Source organism: Cervus canadensis, chromosome 11 (assembly GCF_019320065.1).
Source record: "Cervus canadensis isolate Bull #8, Minnesota chromosome 11, ASM1932006v1, whole genome shotgun sequence".
Classification (NCBI taxonomy): Eukaryota; Metazoa; Chordata; class Mammalia; order Artiodactyla; family Cervidae; genus Cervus; species Cervus canadensis.
The window spans coordinates 62,970,825-62,984,406 of NC_057396.1; the positions used below are offsets into that span (position 1 = coordinate 62,970,825).

At 37.6% G+C, this 13,582-nt stretch overlaps 1 pseudogene; it reads right to left on the reverse strand.

Moving 5' to 3' along the window:
* Positions 1 to 11,488, reverse strand: part of LOC122449335 — a 69,338-nt pseudogene extending 57,850 nt beyond the window's left edge.
* Positions 11,489 to 13,582: the final 2,094 nt, after the last annotated feature.

Here is a 13,582-nt window from a genome sequence, read left to right on the forward strand (position 1 = left end):
ATCTGTTTCTGCTTTATTGACTATGTCAAAGCCTTTGACAGTGTGGATCACCAGAAACCATGGAAAATTCTGAAACAGATAGGAATACCAGACCACCTGACCTGCTTCTTGAGAAACCTGATTGCAGGTCAGGAAGCAACAATTAGAACTGGACATGGAACAACAGACTGGTTCCAAATAGGAAAAGGAGTACGTCAAGGCTGTATATTGTCACCCTGCTTATTTAACTTATATGCAGGGTATATTATGGGAAATGTTGGGTTGGAAGAAGCAAAAGCTGGAATCAAGATTGGTGGGAGAAATATCAATAACCTCAGATATGCAGATGACACCACTCTTATGGCAGAAAATGAAGAACTAAAGAGCCTCTTGATGAAAGTGAAAGAGGAGAGTGAAAAAGTTGGTTTAAAGCTCAACATTCAGAAAACTAGGATCTTGGCATCCAGTCCCATCACTTCATTGCAAATAGGTGGGGAAACAGTGGCTGACTTTATTTTTCTGGGCTCCAAAATCACTGCAGATGATGATTACAGACATGAAATTAAAAGACACTTACTCCTTGAAAGGAAAGTTATGACCAACTTAGACTGCATATAAAAAGCAGAGACTACTTTGCCAACAAATGTCCATTTAGTCAAGATTATGGTTTTTCCAGTAGTCATGTATGGACGTGAGAGTTGGGCTATAAAGAAAGCTGAGTGCCAAAGAAGTGATGCTTTTGAACTGTGGTGTTGGAGAAGAGTCTTGAGAGTCCCTTGGACTGCAAAGAAATCCAACCATTCCTCCTACAGGATATCAGTCCTGGGTGTTCATTGGAAGGTCTGATGTTGAAGCTGAAACTCCAATACCTTGGCCACCTGATGCGAAGAGCTGACTCATTTGAAAAGACCCTGATGCTGGGAAAGATTGATGGCAGAATAAGAAGGGGACGGCAGAGGATAAGGTTGGATGTCATCACCAACTCAATGGACATGGGTTTGGGTGAACTCCGGGAGTTGTTGATGGACAGGGAGGTCTGGCATGCTGTGGTTCATGGGGTCGCAAGATGTCGGACATGACTGAATGACTGAACTGAACTGAACTGAACTGATGCACCCAACATAGGAGCACCTCAATTCATAAGACAAACACTAACAGACATAAAAGGAGGAATTGACAGTAACACAATAATAGTAGGAGACTTTAACACCCCACTCACACCAATGGACAGATTACAAAACAGAAAGTCAATAAGGAAACACAAGTCTTAAATGATACATTAGATCAGATGGATCTCATTGATATCTTAGGACATTCCATCTAAATGCTTCTTCTCAAGTTCACATGGAACATTCTCCAGGATAGACCACATCTTGGGTCACAAATCAAACCTCAGTAAATTTAAGAAAATTGGAATGGTATTAAGCATCTTCTCTGACCACAATGCTATGAGACTAGATATCAGTTACAAGAAAAAAACTGTAAGAAACACAAACACGTGGAGATTAAACAACACGTTTCTAAATAATCAGCAGATTACTGAAGAAATGAAAAAGGAAGTCAAAAAATTTCTAGAAACAAATGACAATAAAAACACGACCACTCAAAATGGATGGGATCAGAAAAAGCTGTTCTAAAAGGGAAGTTTATAGTAATACAATCCTACCTCAAGAAACAAGAAAAACATCAAAGAGACCACCTAACATTATGTCTAAAACAACTGAAAAAGAAGAAGAAGAACAACAACAAAAAAACCAAAATTAGGAGAAGGAAAGAGATCACAAAGATCTGAGCAGAGATAAATGAAAAAGAAATGATAGGTAAAAAAACCAGTAGTAAAGATTAATAAAACTAAAAGCTGGTTCTTTGAGACGATAAACAAAATTGATAAACATTTAGCCATATTCATCAATAAAAAAGAGAGAAGAATCAAATTTAAAAAAATAGAAATGAAAAAGGAGAGGTTACAGACAATGCAGAAATACAAAGGATTATAAGAGACTATTATGAACAATGATATGACAATTAAATGGATAACCTGGAAGAAATGGAGAGATTCTTAACAAAGGTCAATCTTCCAAGACTGAACCAGGAAGAAATAGAAATTATGCACAGCCCAATTACAAGCACTGAAATTGAAGCTGTGATAAAAAGAAAAAAATCTCCCCAAAATCAAAAACCCAGGGCCAGATGGCTTCACAGGAGAATTCTATCAAACATTTAGAGAAGAGCTAATGCTCTTTCAAAAAATTGCAGATGAAGGAACACTTCTAAACTCATTCTCGAGACCACCATCATCCAGATACCAAAACAGGACAAAGACAATACAAAAAAAAAGAAAACTAAAGGGCAGTGTCACTGATGAACATAGATACAGAAGTCCTCAAAATTTTAGTGAACAGAATTCAGGAACACATCCAAAAGCTCATACACCATGATCAAGTTGGGTTTATTCCAGGAATGCAAGGATTCTTCAATATATGCAAATCAATAAATGTGGTACACCATATTAACAAATTGAAAGATAAAAGCCATGTGATCATCTCAATAGATACAGAACAAGCCTTTTACAAAATTCAGCACCCATTTATGGTTAAAACCCTTCAAAAATGGGCACAGAAGGAACCTACCTCAACATAGTAAAGGCCATATATGATAAGCCTACAGCAAACATCATTTTCAGTAGTGAAAAAACTGAAAGCATTCTCCCTAAGATCAGAAACAAGTCAAGGGTGTCCGCTTTCACCACTTTTATTCAGTGTAGCTCTGGAAGTCCTAGCTATAGCAATCTGAGAAGAAAAAGAAATAAAAGTAATTCAGATGGGAAAAGAAGAAGTAAAGCTCTCACTGTTTGTAGATGGCATGATACTGTGCATAGAAAACCCTAAAGATAGTATCAGAAAATTTCTAGAGCTAATCAGTGAATTTAGCAAAGTTGCAGAATACAAAATCAGTACACAAAAAATACTGGCATTTCTATATACTAACAATGAAAATTCAGAAAGAGAAATTAAGGAATCAATCCCATTCACCATTGCAACAAAAAGAATAAATATCTAGGAATAAACTTACCTAAGAAGACAAAAAAACTGTACACAGAAAATTATAAGACACTAATGAAAGAAATCAAAGATTATTTAAACATATGGAGAGATATTCCATATTCCTGGGTAGGAAGAATCAATACTGTGAAAATGACTGTGCTACCAAATGCAATCTACAGATTCAATGCAATCCCTATCCAATTACCAATGGCAATTTTCACAGAACTAGAACAAAAAATTTCACAATTCATTTGGAAGCACAAAAGACCCCAAATAGCCAAAGCAATCTTGAGCAAGAAGAATGGAGCTGGAAGAATTAACCTTCCTGAGTTCAGATTATACTACAAAGCTACAGTCATCAAGACAGTATGGTACTGGCACAAAAACAGAAATATAGACCAAGGGAACAGTTTTCAAAGCCCAGAAATAAATCAATGCACCTACGGGTATCTTATTTTTGACAAAGGAGGCAAGAATATACAATGGGGCAAAGACAGCCTCTTTAATAAATGGTGCTGGGAAAATTGGACAGCTACATATAAAAGAATGAAATTAGAACACTTCCTAACACCATACACAAAGATAAACTCAAAATAGATTAAAGACATAAATGTAAGACCAGAAATTATAAAACTCTTAGAGGAAAACATAGGCAGAACACTCTATGATATAAATCAAAGCAAGATCCTCTATGACCCACCTTCTAGAGTAATGGAAATAAAAACAAAAGTGAACAGGTGGGACCTGATTAAATTTAAAACCTTTTGCACAGCAAAGGAAACTATAAATAAGGTGAAAAGACAACTCTCAGAATGGTAGAAAATAATAGCAAATGAAACAGCTGACAAAGAATTAATTTCCAAAATATACAAGGAGCTCATACAACTTAGTGCAAAAAAAAAAAAAAAAATCAAAAAGTGGGGAAAAGACCTAAACAGACATTTCTCCAAAGAAGACATACAGAGGGCTAATAAACAAATGCTCCACATCGCTCATTATTAGAGAAATGCAAACCTAAACTACAATGAGATATCACCTCACACTGGTCAGAATGACCATCATCAAAAATCTACAAACAGTAAATGCTGGAGAGGGTTTGGAGAAAAGGGAACACTCTTTCCCTGTTGGTGGGAATGTAAATGGATACAGCCACTATGGAAGACAGTCTGGAGATTCCTTAAAAAAACTAGGAATAAAATCACCATATGACCCAGCAATCCCACTCCTAGGCCTATACCCTGAGGAAACCAAAATTGAAAAAGGCACATGTATTCCATTGTTCATTGCAGCACTGTTTAAATAGCTAGAAATGGAAGCAACCTAGATGTTCATCAACAGATGAATGGTTAAAAAGTTGTGGTACATATACACAGTGGGATAATTACTCAGCCATTAAAAGGAATGCATTTGAGTCAGTTCTGATAAGGTGGATGAACGTAGAACCTATTATACAGAGTGAAGTGAGTCAGAAAGAGAAAGATAAATCTTGTATTCTAACACATATATACAGAATCTAGAAAAATGGTATGAAGAATTTATTTACAGGGCACCAATGGTGAAGCAGACATAGAGAATAGACTTATAAACATGGGGAGAGGGGAGGAGAGGATGAAATGTATGGAAAGAGTAACATGGAAACTTACATTATCATATGTAAAATAGATAGCCAGCAGGAATTTGTTGTATGCCTCAGGAAAGTTAAACAAGAGCTCTGTATCAGTGTAGAAGGGTGGGATGGGGAGTGAGATGGGAGGGAGGTTCAAGGAAGGGTATATATATATATATATATATATATATACACACACACACACACCTATGACTGATTCATGTTGTGGTTTGATAGAAAACAACAAAGTTCTGTAAAGCAATTATCCTTTAATAAATAAATAAATTAGAAATAAATAAATGCACATTACAAAATTCATTAACATATAGCATCAATTGACAGAGCTCCAAGGAAATATAGATAAATCAAGAGTTTTGAAATACAGTTGAACTATGTGGAGATTGGGTGCCAACCTTCAAAACAGTTGAAAATCCACCTGTAACACTAGTTGTTGCCAGGCTTCTCTGTCCTTCACTATCTCCCTGAGTTTGCTCAAATTTATGTCCATTAAGTCAATGATGCCATCCATCCATTTCATCCTCTCCTGTCCCCTTCTCCTCCTGCCCTCAATCTTTCCCAGCATCAGAGTCTTTTCCAATGAGTCAGCTGTTTGCCTCAGGTGGTCAAAGTATTGGAATTTCAGCCTCAGTACTTCCAATGAATATTCGGGGTTGACTTCCTTTAAGATTGAGTGGTTTGATGTTCTTGCAGTCCAAGGGACTCTCAAGAGTCTTCTAGTTTTGGAATAAATGTTTCTCAGTTTATGCTGCAGTTTTTCTGTCTTATATGCAGCAGTCGCACAGTTTCCTTCTTTTAGTTTTTCTTAAATGCCATTTTTAACATAACATCTAAAATTTTTAGAACTGTTTTAGATTTATAGAATTTTTATGGAAAACGTATAAAGAATTCTCTCATACCCCAGACACAATCTCTCCTATTATTTAACATCATCCATTAGTATGGTATATTTGTCACAATTAATGAACCGATGTTGATACATTATCATCAACAAAAATCTGTGTTTTTAGATTTCCCCTGTTTTCCTCTAATGCCATTCTTCTGTTTTCAGTATCCCATCCAAGATTTCATATTCCATCAACAGTCATGTCTATAGAATCCTCTTGGCTGAGAGAGTTTGTCAGAATTTCCTTGAAAGTTCTGAGGAGTACTAGTTAGATATTTTGTGGAATGTCAGTCTGGATTTGTTTTATGTTGTTTCTGATTGTTAATCTGAGGCTCTGGGTGATTTGGAGCAAAAGTGTGAGGTAAACACCATTTTCTTCACATCATATCTAGTGTACATGCTATCAATATAGCTTATCCTTGCTGACGTTAAACTCATTCACCTGACGAGATAGTGTGTGCCATGTCTATTTACTGGAGAAAGTTGGTCTCTAGTTTGATTTTCTTCCCTTTCCAGGCTGTGTCCTTAAAATCAATTTCTCTTGTTTTCACTTGGTTAAATTTGTTCAGTTACTTGCATCCAGAGAATCCCGGTTAATGTAGACAACTATTTCCCCTTGATCTTGGCTGCATTTGTAGATTCAAGAGTCTTATAAATAACTTGGAGACATATTGGCTTGTGTTCAAAATTCTGCCTTCTGAATATTACTCTGTACTCTTGTCTGGTATTTTACGATTCATCCTGATTTTTGATCCAAGATGAAGAGCTTTGTCTGATTGTCTGTAGTTACAGCCTCCAACTGACCCTGCCCTGTTCTTCACTGCACTCAGAGGCTCCCTTTCATAACAAACATTTGTACCTAAAACACACTTAACCAGAAAAAGATCCCATTTTCATGTGACTGGTAAAAACAAAGTTTTATGTAAATATAGTTGAGTTTTCATAATAAAAATTTGTTCTAAGAAAGAGGATTATCTTAAGGAAAAGATTTAAAAAAAAAAGTCATGGAGAAAAAAAGTTGCATGACAAAATTCCTGAAATAAAAATATGGAAATTAGCCTTTCTTGTCAAAAGATTATATATCTTTGAATTTCATGATGTTTTTAATTTAATTTTTAAAAATTGAGTCTCTGCCATTGAGTTTAAAATTAAGAAGGCACTGATGAGATTGTCAATGAATAAACATATGGCAATGGAAATAGTAAGCATTTGTTTGGTAATTTAAAATTCTTTTTGGTATGGTTTCATATTCCCAAAGAAGAATACAGCTATTTCTGATAATATTGAAATGCTAATAAAACATCAATTTAGTAACTGAGATGTCATTAGAAAGCAATCACCCATGTTTGTTTTAAAAGCTGCTTAGATATTTACATAATATTTTGTTTTGACTTCATAAGAGAAATGATCAAATAAAACTGATGGGTCAATTTGAATAAATGACAAGATTTCTTTTTCAAGTATTTGGGTTCAGTTGCCCAAGATTCTCAGCCAAGTTTGGAAGTTTCCAGTGTGAGTAGGACGTGCTATTAAATTACCATGGAGGTAAAGACTAAATGATTTGTGATTTATTGGGAGTTTTCTAGCCAAATTGATCCTATGACATTTACCTTAAATCTTTTTCCTTTCCCTTCCAACTATAAGTGCTTGTTTAGGCATTTATCCACTGAATAGCTGTTTATTGAACATTTCATACAAAGCACTGTGCTGGTCAATTTCAGGGGGAAAAAATATGTACTGAATCCACTATCTGAATGCACATTTATTAACAATTATAATGTACAGTATTCTAAGGAATCTGAAGATGACTGGTTTTAAGAGGTCTGAAGACTGACACAGCTAAGGGGATATTGAGATAGGAAATGTATACTCTATTATCTGGGTTTCCCAGGTGGAGTTAGTGGTAAAGAACCTGCCTGTCAATGCAGGAAACATAAGACATGTGGGTCCCTGGGTCGGGAAGATGGTCTGGAGGGAAGATCCCCTGGAGGATGGCATGGCAATCCACTCCACTATTCTGGCCTGGAGAATCCCATGGACAGAGGAGCCTGGCAAGCTACAGTCCATGGTGTCACGAAGAGTTGAGACAGGGCTATAGTGACTTAACACACACACATGTTAAAGTTATAGCATATTCATTGCACTACAGTGGTTTCATCTATCCCTCTACAAGTCTTACTTTTGCAGTACCAAATGCAAAAATGATTTAGAAGAAGTGTCATATACTTGTTTCCTAATATATTCTCAACCATAATTTGAGGTCTGGAAAAATGTCTTCTAAATGAAAGAATGTTGAAGTTTTGCTTTCTGGACTCCAGAAATAATAGAAATGCTAACTATAACAAACAGTTGTTTCCTGATTTTTACATTAATTTAAAAATATGTTAAAAAATAGCTCCTGGAACTACTTTCTGTCTCCTCACTTACAGTTAGGTTAGGACTCTTTTTGAACTCTAGATCCTCTAAGGTATAATTTGCACTGCTCGCTTCTACTTACTTTGAAAACACATCCTTTCCCCAGTGCCATCAACTCTCTTTTATCAGCAATCCTCACACTTCTGAAAGCTTCCATTCTCACCATGTGGCACTGTGTCTTGTAAGAGTATCACACAGTTTGGGGGCAGCTGCAATGATGCCCTGGGGTTATTTTCTTTGTGATGGAGACTTATAACTCTTCCAGAGTCCATTCCAAGGTGAACTTGACTCCTGTGGTTATCCAACTGCCTCCTTTAGAAGTGTTTCTGAATCATGCATGTGACTGCTTCTGAGTCCTTCTGAAGACTACTATGGGTTTTGCAAAGGGCCAGAAAACTAAAATAATATTATAGGAAAATGATTTTTAGGAAACTTATAAATGCTCTATTTAGCAATGGACAAGAGCATTAAAAGACAAAACAAATCACAATCAAGTAAAAGTTGACTTGAGACTACAAATAAATCACTTTGAAAGCCTAATTTAACATATTAAAATGATCAAATCATTTCACAGGAGTGATTATCAGTATTTTGAAAATTGATACCTTGACATTCTATGTAGTGGAGGCAAAGGCTAATAGGCATTATATATTAGAGGCATATATATGCATATGTATTTTACTATACATTTATATATATAATGTGTAATAGTAATGTATTTGATATATACATTATATATATACACACATACACACATATATATATAAATTCATTGGTATATTTATCTAATTTCATCTACTAAACTGTGCATTTAAACAAGGAAACAATATTATTAGTTCCTAAAAATATCTGTCATCAGTAGTTCTGGCATAGTTTGCATTTACTCTTTCTCTTTTCTCTCTCTCTCTATATATAGTATTAAACTATTATATATAGTATTAAGCTGTTATATATAGTATATTTTATATATGCCCTAAACTATCTTTTGAAGGATGTTTTCATAGCTAACATCTTTGGAAGATGAGAGATAGTGTCTCCCTCTGAGGCAGAGAGCAGATTTGTTCCCTGAAGGTTATGATATTGTCTCCCTAAAGGGCAAAAAAAGAAAGAAAGTGAAGTTGCTTAGTCGTGTCCAACTGTTTGCGACCCCATGGACTACCAAGCTCCTCTGTCTATGAGATTTTCCAGGCAAGGGTACTGGAGTGGGTTGCCATTTCCTTCTCCAAGGTTGGGAAGATTTTGTAGAAGCTCTAAAGCTTCCATATTTCTAAACTGAATCCCTGGGCTCCTGTCTACACACATCATTCTCTGCCTCACTACTGAGGAACATGGTGGAGCAAGAGACCCAGTGTGAATGTGAACTCATCGCCTGCTGTGTCGGGCATAATAAGGTCCTTTGCTTCTGACACAAAATCCTGTCTTCCTATAGCATCTATGAAGCTGTGACAGACTAACAGTTTAATTTTACAAGTAGAGCAAAATCTTAGCTTTGACACTTTGTAGTTATTTTTTTTAAGGTTTCTTTTTTTTTTAATAATAAAAAATAGCAATATTTTTTTAGTGCAAGGAGTATACAAACATGAGGAAACATGAGAAAAAAAATATATAATCTCTGAACACAAAGAGGGTAACATTTTTATTTTAGCACAAATTTTAATGTTGTCTACATGTATATTTACATGATATCATATACTCATGCTAACAGCATAAATTGCATTTTGCCTACTGCTTTTGTTTCCTAAAATTATATGAGTATTTTTGTGTCATTTTTTTAAACATGATTTTGAATATCTGCTTAGTATTCCTTTTATTATAACCAAATCCTTTATTTACATAATTATTCTTCTATTATTGAACATTTAAGTAATTTAAAGCTTTTACTTATTAAAAATGATTCTACAATGAGCATTTTTTCATACTTTTATTGTGCTTCTCTTTTTACAAGTAAAAAGGAATCCACAAGATGTAATTGCTGTCTCAACAATTTTTCTTTTTTTTAATGTGTGTTTTAGTGCTCTCATTTTTGAGGCAGAAGTTCCACATAATCAGAATCTGCATAGGAGATTCTGTAATCCTTAACCTCATTAGACTCTTTAGCTGAGTGAATGGGCTTTGTGTTTCAATTCTTCTTGATTGGTTAGTCCAGAAGTATTAATCTGTTTCACAGATTCCACTGAAGTTTCCCTTTTCACCCTTCAATTAGGGAATCACCATCAAATGTACATGAGGTAGTAGATTTACTTTGTTGTTGTACAGTCGCTAAGTCTCATCTGACTCTTTTGTGACCCCACGGACTACAGCCTGCCAGGCTTCTCTCTCCTTAGGATTTCCCAGGCAAGAATACTGGAGTGGGTTTCCATTTCCTTCTCCAGGCTATCTTCTCGACCCAGGAATTGAACTCACATCTCCTGCTTGGCAGGTGGATTCTTTGCCATTCAGACACCTGATTTACTTTAGGTGGCTATCAAAATAGATTTTTCTATCAAAATCTATTATTCAGTTCTTTGAGTCTTTCTTAACATTTTGAAATAGCTGGCATTAATAGGATGACTGTGGAACTTTGTCTCATTTTGGTGTTGAATGAAAAAAAAATGCACAGCTTAATATTTGAGAGTGGTGTTTTATTTGGTGTACAATGTCAAGGATGTAGGATGTAGGATGTCAAGTTCAGGAGGCAGCATCTCAAGTAACCCTGAGAAAACTGCTCCAAAGAGCAATGGGGACACCATGATATATAGGACTTTTTGCAGCAACACTTGGTACCAGAAAAGGATTACTGTTAATAAAAAGTGAAAGTGAAAGTTGCTCAGTTGTGTCTGACTCTTTGAGATCCCGTGGTCTATACAGTTAATAAAAAGAAAACCAGATATCTCAAGTTGAGGAATTTAACACTTTTCTATGTATAGGAAGCTGCAGGAATCTGGGCTCACTGAAGTTATGATATGCCAGCTATCTGGGGCCAAGATCCTGTGTTTTCACATCCAGAGTTTCCTCAAGCTGCACCTCAGGGAGTGGCTGCCATCTGATGGCTGCCTGATGGCAGGTAGTCTCCTGAGTCCCCTCAGGGATCACCATTGTGGAAATGGAGGTGCAATTGCCGATGACCGTGACATCCTTTGTTTACGAATATGGCAGGCAATATTTTATTTCTAAATGGTTTTGGAATGGATTTGTTTATTACCCTAGAATTAATATCATGGTGATTGCGCTTTACCAAATTAAATATTTATTTACTCTCCACCCAAAGCCTATCTGGGGAGTGCTTTCATTTCGCACACCTCTCTGATGCCTGCCACATCCTCCACAGCCATGACCATTGCTTTTCTAGGAAAGTTTACCTGCCATTTTGACAACTGATGGTATATTGTGATAGTGTACGCTATAAACCCTAGAGGTAAGGTTTGGACTCTAATATACATATCTGAGATCAAATTTTCTGGTTGTATCCAAAATATCAGTCACTGTGCCTCTTCCTAAATCAGTATGACTTGCCACAGGGTCAGGCAGCTGACGTTGTGGGGCCGCGTAGTACTGGTCCATTAACGACCTGTGAGGAGAAGATAGACGAGTTCCAGGCTGGGCTGTGCTGTGCGGTGCTTATTCGCTCAGTCGTGTCTGACCCTCTGTGACCTTATGGACTGCAGCTCGCCAGTCCGTGGGACTCTCCAGGCAAGAATACTGGAGTGGGCTGCCATGCCCTCCTCCAGGCGGCTCCAGGTTAGGCATTTACAACTAGCCACTTGTTTGTACTTCAAGATGGAATAATAACAGGAATAGGGCAAAGCTGGTCTCTACTTCCTCTGGACACTTTAAGATAACAGTTACGACAGGGCAGAGAGGGGCTAAACCCTGTTTGAGTAAAAGATCAAGAGGTCACATATTTCCCATCCTTGGGGCAAGGGAGACACTGTACATGTGCAGAAAGACTCCTTGGGGGTCAAAATGGAGGGAGCATCAGCCCTAAATCAGTGATGCCAAGGCCTCCCATAGGCCTCTGAGTTGGAATCCATCTTGGAAAAAAATTTGCACACTCAAGTCAGGAAGAGTCTTCCTTCTGGCAGGTTAGGTGTGGAAAAAGATAATTGGTCAAAACAAAGAACAACTTCCCAGGTACTCTGTGGTAAAGAATCCACCTGCCAAGCAGAGAACGGGTTCCATTCCTGGGTCAGGGAGATGCCCTGAAGAAGGAAATGGCAACCTACTCCAGTATTTTTGCCTGGGAAATCCATGGTAGGCTAAGTCCGTGGGGTCACAAAAGAGTCGACATGACTTAGTGATTAAACAACAACAAAACACAGAGCCAGAAGAACAGTCCTATGTAAATGATTTAACCACCTCTTTGCCGGGCTCCTCCTCACTGGGGGGACACCCACACCCTTTTTGTCTAGATGTGTATCTCAGCCTGGCTTCTGTCTTAAATAAACTGTTTCTACCTGTGCTCTCCCATTTGTTGTGCTGTGTCTCTAATAATAAATTTTGCACCTGTCTTTACAATTTTTGCCTCCTTGACACATTCCTGCTTTCAAATAGAGGCATGAACCAGGGAAAATTTGCCTCTGACCTCTAGCTCTTGCTGGTGGCTAGAATTCCTAGTCTTCATACAGGCTGATGATGGTGGTTGTTTAGTTGCTAAGTTGTATTTGCAACCCCATGGACTGCAACCTACCAGGCTCCTCTGTCCATGGGATTTCCCAAGCAAGAGTGCTGGAGTGGGTTGCCTTTTCTTCTCCACTTCGTACAGGCTGCTGCTGCTGCTGCTAAGTCGCTTTAGTCGTGTCCGACTCTGTGCGACCCCATAGAAGGCAGCCCACCAGGCTCCTCCATCCATGGGATTTTCCAGGCAAGAGTACTGGAGTGGGTTGCCATTGCCTTCTCCATGCCATCTACTGCTACAAGGATTAAATCAGGTGCTGTTGCAGATGCTAATTTTCAACACCCCCTGAAACAAGTTCAGAGGGAAGTATAGAAATGAGACACTCTTTGTGCTGGGCAAAACTGGCAGAACAGGTCTTCAGATGGTTAGATATTTTCAGGAGCTGATATTATGAGCCTGATTCCTGTGTCCTGTCAAATCTAGAAAGCACTAAAATCCATGGTGATGATTGCTCCCTGTGACTAGCAGAAAACTCCTGCAAAAATATGTATATACACATATATATGTATGTATGTATGTATATAATCTCCCCCCCTGCCTCATTGGATCAATTTTTCAGAGCTATCTGAGTGCTGTCTCCCAGGCTGCAGTCCTCGTTTTGCCCCAAATAAAACAACTTGCAACTTGCACGTTGTGCTTTTTTTTGTCGTTGTTCATTCGACACCAACTCTGAAGATACTGCTCAACCATGACAATTTTTAAAGGGGAAACAATCTCAGTTGATTATTAAGGCAGGAGGTCAGATTCTTCATCATTTTTCCATTGCGTCATGGGACGCTGTCTTGCTCTCATGGTTTGACTGTAACTGGATGTTCTCTTGCCCTTGTGGTCTGCCTGAAAATTTACTAAGGGGTTGCTAGGGGTAGTGAGGGACTTCCCAGGTGGTGCTAGTGGTAAAGAAACTGCCTGCCAATGCAGGAGACATAAGAGACTCGGATTTGATCCCTGGGTCTGGAAGATCCCCTGGAGGAGGGCATGGC